General features: G+C 32.3%; 1 long non-coding RNA gene across 1 annotated transcript; it reads right to left on the bottom strand.

Annotated features, from left to right (window-relative positions):
* Nucleotides 1-810: 810 nt before the first annotated feature.
* Nucleotides 811-1,660, bottom strand: LOC123696522. The gene is made up of 2 exons (XR_006752091.1): nucleotides 1,451-1,660; nucleotides 811-1,352 (listed from the first exon to the last, which is right to left on the bottom strand). It is a non-coding gene; the product is annotated as an uncharacterized LOC123696522 (long non-coding RNA).
* Between the last annotated feature and the right edge of the window lie 13,502 nt (nucleotides 1,661-15,162).

Raw genomic sequence — 15,162 nt, forward strand, 5'->3', positions numbered from 1 at the left:
CCTAAATTTGAGTAACGCAGATTTGTGACAGCGTCCTTAAACCACTAGGATTTGTATACAATTCCTTGATTTCATACATTTCCGGTATATACATAATTTCATTTTATTTATTTACATTAAGTATATACATAATTACATACTGATATTATATCTACCAGCTACCTATATTACATGTTTTAACTGATGTATTTATTTATTAGTATCTATCATATTAATAGAAATATATCTTTCACATAATATACTCATGTTAAATTATCATTATATACAATTCTAGACTGAAACTCCAATAGTCACTTGGGGTCACTGAAAATCAGTGGTGGTAAGGTATTAATCACATTGCCATCATATACTGAGTTGGCTCCATTTATCAGGTCACTCACTGCCACATTACAGTTCTTAGGAATAAGATTATTTTTATTTAATTATTTTTCTTTTTATTTCTTTTTGTTTATAAATGTATCTCGTGTTGTGATCTTGACAATAAATGTGTTTTATTTATTTATTTATTTAATGTCTCTTACTGCATGCTTTTCATGCAGTTGTCCGCACCATATGTATTGTGGTTTTTGTGTGTTAGTGTGTTTGTCCATACACACTTTCTCCAAAGCCCTGCTTTGGTCATGTTTCATGTATAAGCTCCTGTATAGTAGTAAAATTTAATGAAATATTTAATTCTTATTTCTTGAAATTTGGTATAGTATTTTTTGTGTGATACAAATCAAAACCAACAGTCAGGTTAGGTAGACTACAATTTACAAAACTGGCAGGGTTGCCATGCAATGGTTGGTGGTTAGTGAAACACTTGACTCGACTGTAAGCTTGTATTGAACTGCTTAAACTGTAGAACAACAGGACTATATATTCTAGACGCACACATACAATAGATTACACACTACACAGTACACTGTAAACTGTAGAATTAATATTAAAGACATAGTTCATTATATTTTTGTAGTCTTTGATTATTTATACAACAGACTAGAAATAAATACTATGTATGCGATTATACCTATTCTAGCCATCCATTTTCGTGTTCCTTAAAATTAAGAACATCTTAGTCAAAGGGCAACTTATTGTGCCCTTGCCCGTAATGCACTCATAATTTCAAGTTGAATGTTTGTCATTCTTTATGTACCAAACACAGTCACGGCCACGGCGCTCATTCCATTTTACTGGTATTAAAACAGATGAAATCCTTCATGATCCCATATCCTTCTTAGTAGCAAATGTAGAAATCCCTTTCTTGTGTCTACAATGTTTTTGTGGAGAATCGTATTATTATTTACATTTGGGATGGATTAATTCTTCTCCTCTCTTGAACAAATTTGTTATTGCGAACGTAAGCAATAAGTCTGTAATAAAACAATCTTATATTGGGTTACAAATCCATAAACCAATCATTAAAAATCATGTTTGTAAAAATTTATGTTCTGAGAAAATATCAGTTTACCATATAAAGCTTATTTTCTGCCTGTAGATTCTACATAACCTCACAGTCCATCCATAAACCATATTTAGCACTTATTTTTAAAATATTAGTCAACAATTAAAAACGAAAACAAACAAAGCTTCTCGTTTTGGTTTTGACAGAATCTCGTAAATAAACTGAACTAAATACCAGTCATATTAATGTACTCTGTGACTAAATAAGTCAGTTTACTTTGTTTATATAAAAATCCGAGTAGGTAGGTAGGTATTTATTTTTATTATTATGTTGATTGACACTTGACGCCACAGACTTGAAAATAAAAGGTACGTGTACATATATTTACATTAGTGCCATCTAGTGGCTCTGGAAGGAAAAGAACTTCAAGTCTGTGTTTAACGTGCCATCTAGTGTGTTAAAAGCAAAAGACCAAGAGATATAATCGAACATGTAGTACGTTTTTTCCCCACTGGCGCTTTAATTGCGCAAATTCATAGTGCAACTTTTTTTGTATGGAGTGAACCGTCTGTTGTATACGTAGTATATTATTATTAGTCTGTGCTAATATCTACCACTCTTCTGACATACGCGTAAAGCACCCATAGTCTAATCTCCAACTACAAACACTATGCAAATGGAAGAAGTTAACGTATAGACATTATTTATAAGCAGTTTCATCTTAGTTCAGTGGAAGCGCTCCTGAATCTAGTGCTCTTGTAAAAACCCCACCTGCCTCTAAGCTTGGTCATGAATATTAAACCCGGTTCACGGTAAAACTGCAGCTATCTTCAAACTATAATTATATTTTAATGGAGTCTCTCTTTGTGAAACTTCATAATTCCTGCTGTAATTTTTTATATGCATCAATTCCTTTGTACAGATAGATTATAAACAAAAATGTTTTCCATCTATCAGGATATGGATAAAGGTCCTTTGTAACGTACAGAAACAAAAGATAATAAAAAAGATACATTTTAGTAAAGCAAAATTACAAACGTGAATACACAATATTGGTGGGAGATAATACTAACACTATTATAATACCCAGTAAATTGAGATAACGCTTTCATAATTAAAACTTCCACAATGCAAACGCTTCAACAGGGCTACTGCAGTACAATAGGTAGATTATCCGCCAAGCTATCTCATATTAAAAACGTCATAATATACGATATATCAACGCGAATGCCTCGTTTGGTATAGAATTTTGTTTAGTACATATCTACTATAGTCAGCACATTATTTGTACACGTAGTCTTATTAAGGGAAAAATGCATTTTACCTTCGACTGTTATAAAAACACGCGCAAGTTAAAATTAATCGAGTCACTGTAACAGAATTGAATTTCGTCATTCAACTTTTTAATAGGATTGGGGGAGAAAGGTGCAAAGTTTTTATAATTAAATAGCTGGAAGTGAAATGACGCAGCTTTCTTGCTTCCTTAAATAATTGTTTTCTTTTACCATTGATCAGGATTCACAATTTAAATTGCCACTAGAAAAAATGTGCCAAAAATGTTCTTGATCCTGTATACCTTTTTTACGATTTGTATCTTGCCAAATATTTCTTCAAGTCCCTCAATCGTGAAACAAAAAACACCAAACCAAAATAGCCAGCAAGCAATTCGAATATAAAGCGGCGCGGGCACGTCGCATTTCGTCTCCAAGACCCGATAAATTTTGTTGGCCATAAATCCAGCCATGTCGATACTGCGAGGAAAACTAGCGACCCTAATAGCTCCTCTAATGAAACTGCTCGAACGTTCAGGTGAATTAATGTTCATTGTGAATTTATTTAAACATTCAAGTATTATCTGGGTTTATTGCCTGGTCTGTGGATTCATGAATGAAGTTTGTAAGCGATAAATTGACAAAGGGACAGAATTAGTTAGATATCCTTGTATTGGAATTTTGTTATACTTACAAAATATATTATGTATTGTGTATGTATTATGTATTCTATGCACCAATCATCTTATTTGTAGAACCTGACACGAGTGTGATTGTTTGTTACTCTTTCACGGCAAACATCTGTTTTGGAGCATATTATACTCATGATAGTCCGGATAGTCGTACTAAAGCATGTGCCCGAAATAATCGAGTACATTTTATGCGGGTATCACGCGAGGACAGCTACCTACGGTCTGAACCAAATTGTCTCATAGAAAAAGCCACGTTTAGAACCGTACTCAAACTTCCAAACAATTAACCCAAATGAATCTGGGTTGGCAACTACTCTCCACTGTTTAATTTGATGTAAAAGCAAGTGTTCACTCGTTGACTCGGATTTTGATATGCAGTTAACTTTGCAACAATTGTATAGACCCCAAGACATCCGAAAATCTATACTAATATTATAAAGCTTAAGAGTTTGTTTGTTTGAACGCGCTAATCTCAGGAACTACTGGTCCGATTGGAAAATTTCTTTCGGTGTTAGATAGCCCATTTATCGAAGAAGGCTATATATCATCATATCATATCACCAACAGGAGAGGAGCAATGTGGGTAAAACCGCGGGGCACAGCTATTTAAATTATATTTCTACTGCGTAAGTTGAGTTGGCATTAAAGGAAGTAAAGAAAGCATCAGATTGCAATAAAGATTGCTAATGATATTTATGGGAACGATGTTTTCGATAAAATATGACAATTACGAGACGAAATCTGGTAATTTTCTGATTTTATGTTGTTATAACTTGCCACCAATCGTAAGATTGGTTTCATAACCTTTTTCAATAAATGAGACTGAAAAAAAAAGCTTTCTAATCTTCATGAGCCTTAATAATTGACAAGTTTATCATCAGAAGATGATCATCCCTTGAACTAATGAAGTAGTTTTGAAGTAACTTTATAACCTAATTTTTCAGAGAGACACAACCACCTGTTTTGATACCTCATTTTCATCAAAAATAAAGATGGAAATATGAAACTATTCATAATGTGTCCATTCACGTTCGAAATTAATTCTTAAGCTACAAAATTCAAGCTTTTTAAAAGCTTTAGCAAGTTTAGGAATTATAATACTTTTACATTGAAATGAATTCCATTGATGTAGCCTTGTATTAAGGTTATTTCAGCTATTTTTTCAACGAAAAATAAAACATTTTTCAAAATAAAAATATGAATGAAAGTATCAAGAGAAAAGTCTGGATTACATAAATATGCATATATACATGAGATGGGACATACAATATATAAAGTGAAATGCGTTCTTAAAACCGTCCTAAATGTAGGTACGTTTTATTTCTTACAATGGCAGAGATATTCTAAATCTTTGTAAATAGCTCTAATTCAGATCGAATGATAATATAGCAAAACAAATACATGTTACATAAAGCAAACGAGCCGTGAATAGATAAGTTGTAGATGTCTTGTCGATACCAGAGAGAGTGAGGCAATGGATGCGGAAGTAAGGGTGTGGCTATAGGATGAGCGGGAGCGGTAGCGGAATTTAAAATGTAAATATTTTCTTTTAGTATCAATATGAAAGCGCTTGATCACACCTGCTAGTAATAAAATAAGTATTTGAAATGGTTTAAGTATGTTCAAACTGAATTATTGTTACAAGGTTGTATAAAATCGAAAAATCGATTGTAACTTATGTATTTCTTAAAATATACATATACATATTGGCCTCACATGCCTCAAAGGTAGAATATATAATATAGTATAACAAGAAGAAGTGATATGATTACGACAACAAACGTTACTTTTTTAGCGAAATAACTAAAAAAGTTCCTTTGTATTTTAGATGAAAAAATACTCGCTATCTCATGTATATCGTCGTAGTCTCACACGGCCTAAATAGGACGCCGCACTCAGTATATATTTGCTGGATTAGTAGCTATTAGAAAAAGTAGCGTATTGCGGTTAAACATCGTATGTATCTGTATCGTTGAGATCGTTTCATAAAAAGTAGTACCTACGTAAGTAAAAATGTACGACTTCGGAATTAAAAGGAACGAAAAGTATTTTTATGTTGAAGTTTTTATGTAGCATTTCAACATGAAATGTTCTACAATTACCTACATACTATTTTTGCGCTTTTCACTGTATCAAAATTATTATACATTACAACGATGTATGAATTTTCAGACTTTTATATAATGTGTACCTTAATGTTCAGTATTATTAATAGCTTACAAAATATTATGAAGATTATGTTTAAATATAACTACCTAAGACCAATTTAATATAAGGGATCAATAAAAGACTCGTTTCGTTATTTATAGACGTGGAAAATTAAATATTGATTTGCTTCGATATTATAAGTATGATTGTAATTTGTATACTGAAAATAACAATGCCTGTGTTATTCTATTTTCGTTTATAAGCTATAAGCTTTAATCAATGTTTATTATAATAAATGAGCAATTATATTTGAAGCTTTGTTGTTTCAATGTGAATTCTAGGTCTCCCATACACTATGGATATTATATACTAGCTGCTCCGCGCGGTTTCACCCCCGTGGCTCCACTCCTGTAAGCCGTAGCGTGATGATATATATCCTATAGCCAGCTTCCTAGGTTAATGGGCTATCTAACACCGAAATAATTTTTCAAATCGGACCAGTAGTTCCTGAGATTAGAGCGTTGAAACAAACAAACAAGCAAACTCTTCAGCTTTGTAATACATATTAGTATAGATTTCAGCTATTATTATGAAGGCTACTTTAGTCTGACGTAGGTTCGCGTATCAAGTCTTTCATACAGCCTTTAGACTATTACACGCGTAAGTCTATACGTAATCTACTATGTACGATTGCGTTACACTGTATAACTATTCTTACATACTCCTTACCTTTACACATCAACTATTATAGCAGTCTTTCACACAGCGTTTATAATATTACACTCGTAAGTCTATACGTAATCATGCTATATACTATGCTATATACTTTTGCGTCACACTGTATAACTATTCTTCCATACTCCTACTTTACCTTTACTCATAAAAAATAGCTTTACAGTATACCTATCACCATTATATCAGCTAGATAATACTCATTCAGTGGATAATCTCATTACCGGCCGCTGAACCGCTCGTCTGTTTCACTTTTAACTTTATTGCTTTATCGATTGTCACTCACACCGTCATGCGACACGTGATACGCAGTTTTCGCGTCGAATTTTAATTTTTATAGGATTAAAATGCCTATTGGTTATTTAAATTAAAAAATAGAGTAAAGGGCGCGATTCGACCCCGCGCCCTTTTATCGTATCGTAGCGATGCCATAGTTCAATTTTAGTAATCTATCAAATGGTTTTAATATTCTTAAATTCATTTAAATAAATGTACGTAATGTAATATTTTTAAAATTGCAATATAAGCCACGGGAAGGCTTCATAAAATGGGAATTTACGACAGTACTTTCATTCGTAGCTGTTCCCTTTGAATAACTATAGTATCTAGTAGTAAAATAGTAGACATAATATTACGGTGCTATTTTAATCAATATCTGTAGAAATTACTTGAAATTGAAACACAAAAGAAAAGATATAATGACCTAGATATTTATACAAGTAAATTATCCGAAACAAATATTACAGCAATCATACATTAACCTCTAGTGACAACTATATGTAAGGGTTACAGCCGGCTTGCATAATGAATCAGCTGGATTTGCATTTTATCACACGCGATTGAACTAATGCCTCAGCTGTGCTCAATAAGGGCATGTGTTTAATTTATTGTACACAAAACAATGCACCTTTACAATTTACAATACAAATTATAGTGTGGAACTTTTACAATTTCACTTATATTATACAAAATACAGTGTGACATATTTACAAATTACACTTATATTATACAAAATACCTACATTGTGGAACTTTTATAATTACACTTATACAAAATTATAGTGTGGCACTTTTACTTAGGTATGTTGTACGAAATATACCGTGGCATGTTGAGACGCTAATTTTATAGTGACTATAAGTGATGATTAAAAATTGCAGCGCTTTTAAATTGCTATTTATTTGTTGCTAGTTTCAGCGCACGCTTTCTTTGACATGGTATAAAAGTTTCTGTTGATAAATCTATAATATGTATCTGAACAAACTTTTAAACTATAGCGACACCTACTAACTGTTAAGAAGATTGTATCGATATGGTCTATGAAAACAATTAATTATATTGAAAATGTCGGCTATTACACTAAACCTGTGTTTAAATGAATTTAATATCCTTGGTGCAGGAAATAATTATTCTTACTATACATACTTATAATAAAATCGTTATAAAATCTATTGCACGATATTACTATATTTAATCTTTATTAATCTATAACTATTTTTAACGTTCATTATATTTTTGATGTCATTTTTGTTATTTAAACTAGTTAAAAAACAGTTTAAAAAAGTTCTGTCTTGGACGTCCGTGTGTCTGTATGTGCGGATCCTTTTTCTTGTTAACACGATAGCGACCGAAATACTTTACTAATCGAGTCTTTTTTTTTCTCTTACGCTTGAGTATGCTCAGGAATAGAACCCTTTCATTTTTCAGGGTCTGATTCGATGTGGTTTAATTGTTATTAAATAAACAAAAATAATGCGTGGTGGATTATGGCCTGTACCCTTATAGGAGGCCCGTGTCCCAGCAGTGGGAACGTATATGGGCTGATGATGATGATGATGATGATGAAACAAAAAAAATATCGATTTTTTTTTTTTATAGTGTACTCAAAATTCACCATTATAAACTCGATTCTTTATACTATAAGCCAAGGTTTAAAAAAATAAGTTGGTAGTCAGTCCCTTAAACCTGCGCAGTTTCACATCTAGGTGGGGCCACAAGAAAAATAGCTCAATTATTACGGTACCGCTTTCTTTACTTTTCCAAATGTTTTATTTTATTTCATTTTTATATTTATAGTCACGTACTCTTTATAAATAATCAATTTTATTGTAAAGGATGAGATTATGAGGCGTGCACTTTTGGATTTTCAAAACTATTTTAATATTTACTATTGATTATTTTAGTTCGTTTTTGAATACTGTTATGTACTTTAAATGAAAACTACCTGAAATTCTATATGTACATAAACATAACATAAAGGTCTATGTAACAATGTAAGTTAAAGTTAAAGTAACCGTCTCGAGAGGGTATGCCGTTTTAAAACGAAACCAATCTGTGGCTTCCAACAGACAGACGAACTTACTCTGCAATTTATAGCTACCCACATTTTTGTTAGTTTCGAATTTGGATTCTGTGTTTCAAATTGTTCCACAAAAACGTATTTATTTATTTCTTTTAAGAAAAACGTCCATTCATGTATGAATTATAATTATAATTTTATTCATGTAAAAAAAAAAAACACTAGTTGTGCCCCGCGCTTTTAACCGCATTTCTCCTTCCTGTTGGTCAGGGCGTAATCCTTCTAATATTATAAATGCGAAAGTTTGTATGGATGTATGGATGTTTGTTACTCTTTCACGTAAAAACTACTGAACCGATTACAATGAAATTTAGCACACATATAGAGGGTAACTCGGATTACACATAGGATAGTTTTTATCCCGGAAATCCCACGGGAACGGGAACTATGCGGGTTTTCCTTTGCAAACGCGGGCGAAGCCGCGGGCGGAAATCTACTGATATATAAAGCCTTCCTCGATGAATGGGCTACCTAACACTGAAATAATTTTTCCAATCAGCCCGTGTTCCTTGGATTACCGCGTTCAACAAACCAAACAAATCTTCAGCAATATAATTTTAAAATAAGCTAGATAGTTCAATATGAATCAATTTATTTCTTGAAAAAGAACAAAGAAGTCCAAATAACATTTTAACACATTTTAACACATTTAAAAATAATCCACTTGTTCTAGACTACAAACCTGAAAATCATTTTATCAGAAATTGTATTCCAGAGCGCGAAATAAGATTCAGTTTCATTCTTTCATTACAAAAGTAAGATTAGACTCTATAATGTTCACTTCATAAAACTTTGAACAAAAAGCTGTTATCCCGAAGTATTGTGTATGATTTCCGCTCGATCGGCTGCGTTCTTGATGCTTTAAATTGACTTTGTATAGAGGGAAATATTGTATAGATATAAGTTGGGCTTCTTCTAGATGGAACTAACTGTTCAACTTTATAATATTAGTATAGATATACTAATATTATAAAGTTTTAAATTTATATAATTTATATTTTTATATTTTATTTATATTTTTTTTATATAATTTTAAATTTATAATATTAGTATAGATATACTAATATTATAAAGTTGTTTGTTTGAACGGGCTAATCTCAGGAACTACTTGTGCGATTTGACAAATTCTTGACGCCCTTGTGCATGTCGCTACCAGGGTGAACCTTCAGTTCACCCCCGCGTCCGCGTTAAAATGTAGAAGCCCTTCTGGCTAACATTGAGAAACACCTTACAAAAAAAAAAGGCAAATTCTTTCTGTGTGGTCTTCAAATGCGGGTAAAACCGCAGGGCACAGCTAGTCAGGTATATTTTAGATATATTTTTTTTGTAAAATATCATCTGATATTAATTTATAAAAATTATATTGTTGTGTCTTGAATTTCGACCAATATAAAAAAATAATAAAAAAAATATTTAGTTACTTAAATTATTATATTTTAGTGTTTGATTTGCACATGTTCTGTTCATATATTTGTTTAGCTTTTGTTTGTATTTATCTGCATACGTGTTATTTAAATGAATTGTTTTACAAAAGCAATGTACATAAAGCAAAAATCTCAGCATATTGTTGATTTAAATGTGTCGAATGTTGGAGTTTCCATCAGCGTGTGTTTCACGTTTTTGAAGAATTATTTTTACATTTGTGTATTCGCCAACACCTTCTATATGTTTTCATATTTTTGGTTGAAACATTTTTATTCGAAAAACCTTTCTCGTTATGTAAATAACAGTACGACATTTGAAGTAAAAACAATCTATATACATATAATAAATCTGTGATTAAAAAAATTTTTGTCTGTCTGTCTGTCTGTATGTAAAGGCATCACGTGAAAACTAACGTTCTGATTTCGATGAAACTTGGTATAATTATACCTTATTATCCTGGGCGTAAAATAGGATACTTTTTATGCCGTTAAAATACGTAGAAAAAAAAATCTTAATTTTTCCGCGCGGACGGAGTCGCGGGCGGAAGCTAGTGAAATAATATTTTACAATTATTTTTCTGTACTATTGCTAAACAATTGAACTAATTTTAAATGCAGCTGTGTAGAATAATGTATATTCTAAATAATCCTATATTATGTTCTCTCATTAAGTTCCTAGATAAGGTAAGCTTTTTATATTCATTTACGTAATACAGGCTTAGCAATACCAATTGATTCATATTACCTTTTTGTCTTATCTTTCCGCTCCGATATTGTAACTCGTCAGCAAATGTTAAGGCTTTATCTGATAGAACGCGTAGGTACATAGCGCGCGTCAGAGCGCTAATATTATGTCGCCGAATTGTCTTTAGTTGCGGGCACGTAATATGACAAGAAGTTGCTTGAATAAAAAGTGTGCGCATTAAGTTTTAGTACTTTTTTTACAAGCGTAAGCTTACACTTAGTTAGCACTACGCAACTTTTTGTTCAAGTTTGCCGAGCGATAATATACCGTTATACATAACTACAAAGCTCTAACGCGAGCTAAAACGCGTTCTATCTGACATATCCATAACCCATTGCAACGCTCTATTGCCAAATTTAATTTTGCGCCGTAATGGCTCGCTATCAGCGGGTTTAATATCAAATAACAGCCTTCCCACAAACGTAGTGAATTCCAGGAATATTACATTGTTTAGAATTATGGAGATGAGGTATGTGTTTGGGATTAATTGCGAGAACTGGCCCTGAGCTATTTATATGATATCTGTTGATGCGGGGTTTGGGGCATCTATCTATCACGTGCTAAATAGAGTTTTCACACGTGTTTATGTGCGTCATTGTATTGCATCTAGATATTATATCACATTACGTGTAACGACCTCTTTAAATACATAGGCTCATCATCAGGCTTTCAATATATTTTATTCTCTCGCGTGTTATACAGTCATATTATGGGAATATAGGAAAAGGAATAGGCATTACTGCGACGCACGTAGCTCCAAATGTGCATATCCCGTTTCACGCCTTTTAAATTCGCGGCGTAGTTACTACTTACTGCACTTAATTCAGATTAATCTTATAAAATGTTTACTAGTAAAATCGTAAACATAGGATACCGTACTAAGCTAAGATATTTCTGAATTTAATGATTTGAGCACGGTATGTTTATTTGAAATTACAACGCTATTGTGCATACAGTTTTTAGTATCTCCTATCTACTATCGATTTGTCTATCCGTCGGTATTTGTTATGATCTCTAAATAAAGCTTGAGGCATTACGATGTAATATAAATACATCGTTATGCCTCAAGCCTTATTCTAATTAATAAATGAGAACATACAAGATAAGTTGGTAATTTGAAATTGCGCTTATCAATTCGCGTCACGGGTTTATTGAGCCAAATCTCGGTCCTCAGTAAACGATTTCCTTAAGGGTTTAGGGATTACATTGATTGAAATTATCCGTATTGATGTGTTGGATATGTTCATGTGGATTTATTGCGGCTTTAGCCATGGGATGGTAAATTTAAATGACGTATTTAGGTGGGTTTTGTGCTAAAGTAGTCGACGTTTTAAATAGGTGAAAGTTCTAAATTTTTGTAGTTATTGTTAAGTATAATGGATACATCATAGATTCAAATTAATTATAGTAGTGCAGAGTCTGTTTATTTTTAATGACTATGTACAAAACTGTAAGTCAAAACCAAACGGTAGTAAAAAAAAAATGTGTGCGTGTACTAGTGTACACACGCAAGTGAAACTTCTTTATGACCTTATTTTTCAAAAAATAATTTACTATATGCAACTTTACAGAAATACGTCGAATCATGTGTGGTAGGGATAAGAAAAAGATGGCGCGTAACGGAAAAATGTTACACGTAACGAAAAAATGTTACATTCATTTTTTTCCAACCCCGATAAAAAGTTTCACTTCAATAAAACTTGAATTTACAAGACATTAAAAAACAAACAAAAAGATATCTAAAGCATCTATTATTAGATTACCTTCTGTTTCTGGACGTAATAAATGTACCAACGGTATCCTAGCATTATTCAAAGACTAAGATTTCTCCAGACTCCAGATAGGTATTAAATTTGATCAGTTATGCAGATTTCGTATCCCTTTGTCTCCTGTTTTGCATGTTATTTTGATATCTTGTTCAATGTATGCACAACAATTGGATCGGATAATTGCTAGATGTTTTGTTAATTTCTTATTTATATGTATGTCTTAATAAAAATATAGACATCTTATTAAGTAATACTTTGAAAATAATCAAATCAAAAGTGTTTTGTTGTTCGTGTTTCAAAATTAAGTAGGTAGTCGTACGAAACGATAAGATAATATAAAATTGCAAATGGGTATTATGTATTTATTTTAAAAACTTCATTTTCATCTAAAACAGACTTCATATAAAGCTGTTTGAAGAGTTTATTTACCGTATTGACTGTTACGTCACCGCATTTTTTGCTTTTCATTATTGCCTTCATGAATCTTTCAGAGTCATACATCCAATTGTTCAAATACAGATGTGACAGCATGATTTAAACCTACAGTTAACCCCGCATTGTTCAAAAGCTCGTTTAGGCGTACAATCAATACGGCGTTACGTGCCAAGCGTTGATTTTTTGTCGGCCACAGCGCCCGGGGGAAATCATATGTCGGCAACATGTCGGCCAGCTTGAGGGTTGTCGGCCAGTTTTGGGAGATGTCGGCCAACTCTATCGCTAACAATTTGATGGACGTGGATCTTTTCGGATGAAGGGATACGTGTTGTTTTGATGTGAATGGCTTACGGGAATTTTCATGAATCGTTTGCGGTTTTCCTTGGTTTTGTTTAGAATTTGTAAGGTAAAATTCAGATTGGAATTGTCGTTTCTGTTTTTTTTTATTTCCTATAAATTAGGAATTTTAATATCTAAAAAAGGAAGAGTGAAATCGATACGTGAAATCTGTACGCCATTTATAACAATTTGTTTGAAAATACAACATCTTTTAAATCAATAGGTACCTACTGCAAAAGTTTAAATTAACAATCTTCATGAATCAACTCAGTCACCCTTTTATAAATACTAACATTAACTTATTAAAACGTTACGAAAAGTCCCTGCAAGTTCCCAAAGAACTAAAACCTTTAAGAGGCCTACACCACCGAAACTAGCGCCACCGAACATTTTATTTTTTTACTCCTTAACCAGATCAAATTTAAAAAATCTAGCTCGGTACTTTGCTAGTATATTACTTGTAGTATTTTTGGTATTACTTTTCACTATTCTAACTGTTCATTATTCTAGAGAACTTTTGATTACCGCCAAAAGTGGCCACTTTTGGCGGTAATCAAAAGTTCTCCTAATTTACCGAATGCAAAATAATGAAAAGTAATACCAAAAATACTACAAGTAATATACTAGCAAAGTACCGAGCTAGATTTTTTAAATTTGATCTGGTTTAGGAGTAAAAAAATAAAATGTTGGGGGGGCGCTAGTTTCGGTGGTGTAGTCGCCTTAAGGAACCGGTGGGGAATCGAGACTAATTGTACTTAACGGGTGCCATGAGACACTTCGCGTCTGGTTCAATGACCTGACTTCTTGGTACCCCCAAAATGGTCCAGACGTATAATTAATGTTCCCCGTGCTTGCTTGGCATTTTTATGGTATGAATTTATTTGTCTTGTTCAGAGGTTTTAATATTGTATATGAAATTTGAATTTAAATGCAACTTAATTTTGCCTTGGTTTTGCATGCAAATATGTTTATAAATACGGTTACAATTAACTCTGATGACTAAAAGCTCGATCTTCTAATTGCGAAGGAAATACAATCTTACTAAAAGAGATGGAATTTCAATTATAAAACATTAATATTCGCAACTGTTGTGAAAAATTGTTTTGTTAAACAACAACATTATTAATAGTTTTTAATTCCGTTGGAAAGTCATTAATTTCTAAATGTAATTAACGTTGCTTATTATAAAACAAAAGATATGAAAAATAAAGGGAACGTTGTATTTATAAGAGCTCAACTGGGATAAAGATTTATTATAATTTTTCATATAAGCTGTAAGGAGGGATTTTCCCTACTAACTCCAGATAGCGATTGACTATTTTTTTATAAAATTAAGGCTCTGATTAATTATTATCAAATCTTTTGCTCTATTTTCTTTAAGTTCTCTTTTTTGTGAGGAAACGTTGCATAGGGACAAAAGGTTATGTCGGATTTCTATCGACTACATCATATTCTACTAATACGTATATGTATTGTGTATATTGCGTTTTTGAGCCAAAACGAACGTTTTTGTTGTAAAATAAGTGATAACTGCGTTAAAAACAACCGACTTCAAACTTGCACTTGCAACATTTACAAATATGTATATAAAAAAATGCTCATAAAATAAAAACTACTGGGCCTATCCGAATAAAATTTTTATGGGACCAATTCGACACCATCCCGCATCGAACAAAAAAAGATCCGCATCGAAATCACGTAAATCGGTTCAGAAACCTCGGAGTAATCGGTGTACATACATAAAAAAAAAATTATATACATTTATATAAAAATTCATTTTCGGCCATACCGGCCGAATTGATAACCTCCTCCTTTTTTTTTGAAGTTGGTTAAAAAACGAATTTTGATGTACTTTATTGATAGATTA

The sequence above is a fragment of the Colias croceus genome, chromosome 1 (assembly GCF_905220415.1).
Source record: "Colias croceus chromosome 1, ilColCroc2.1".
Classification (NCBI taxonomy): Eukaryota; Metazoa; Arthropoda; class Insecta; order Lepidoptera; family Pieridae; genus Colias; species Colias croceus.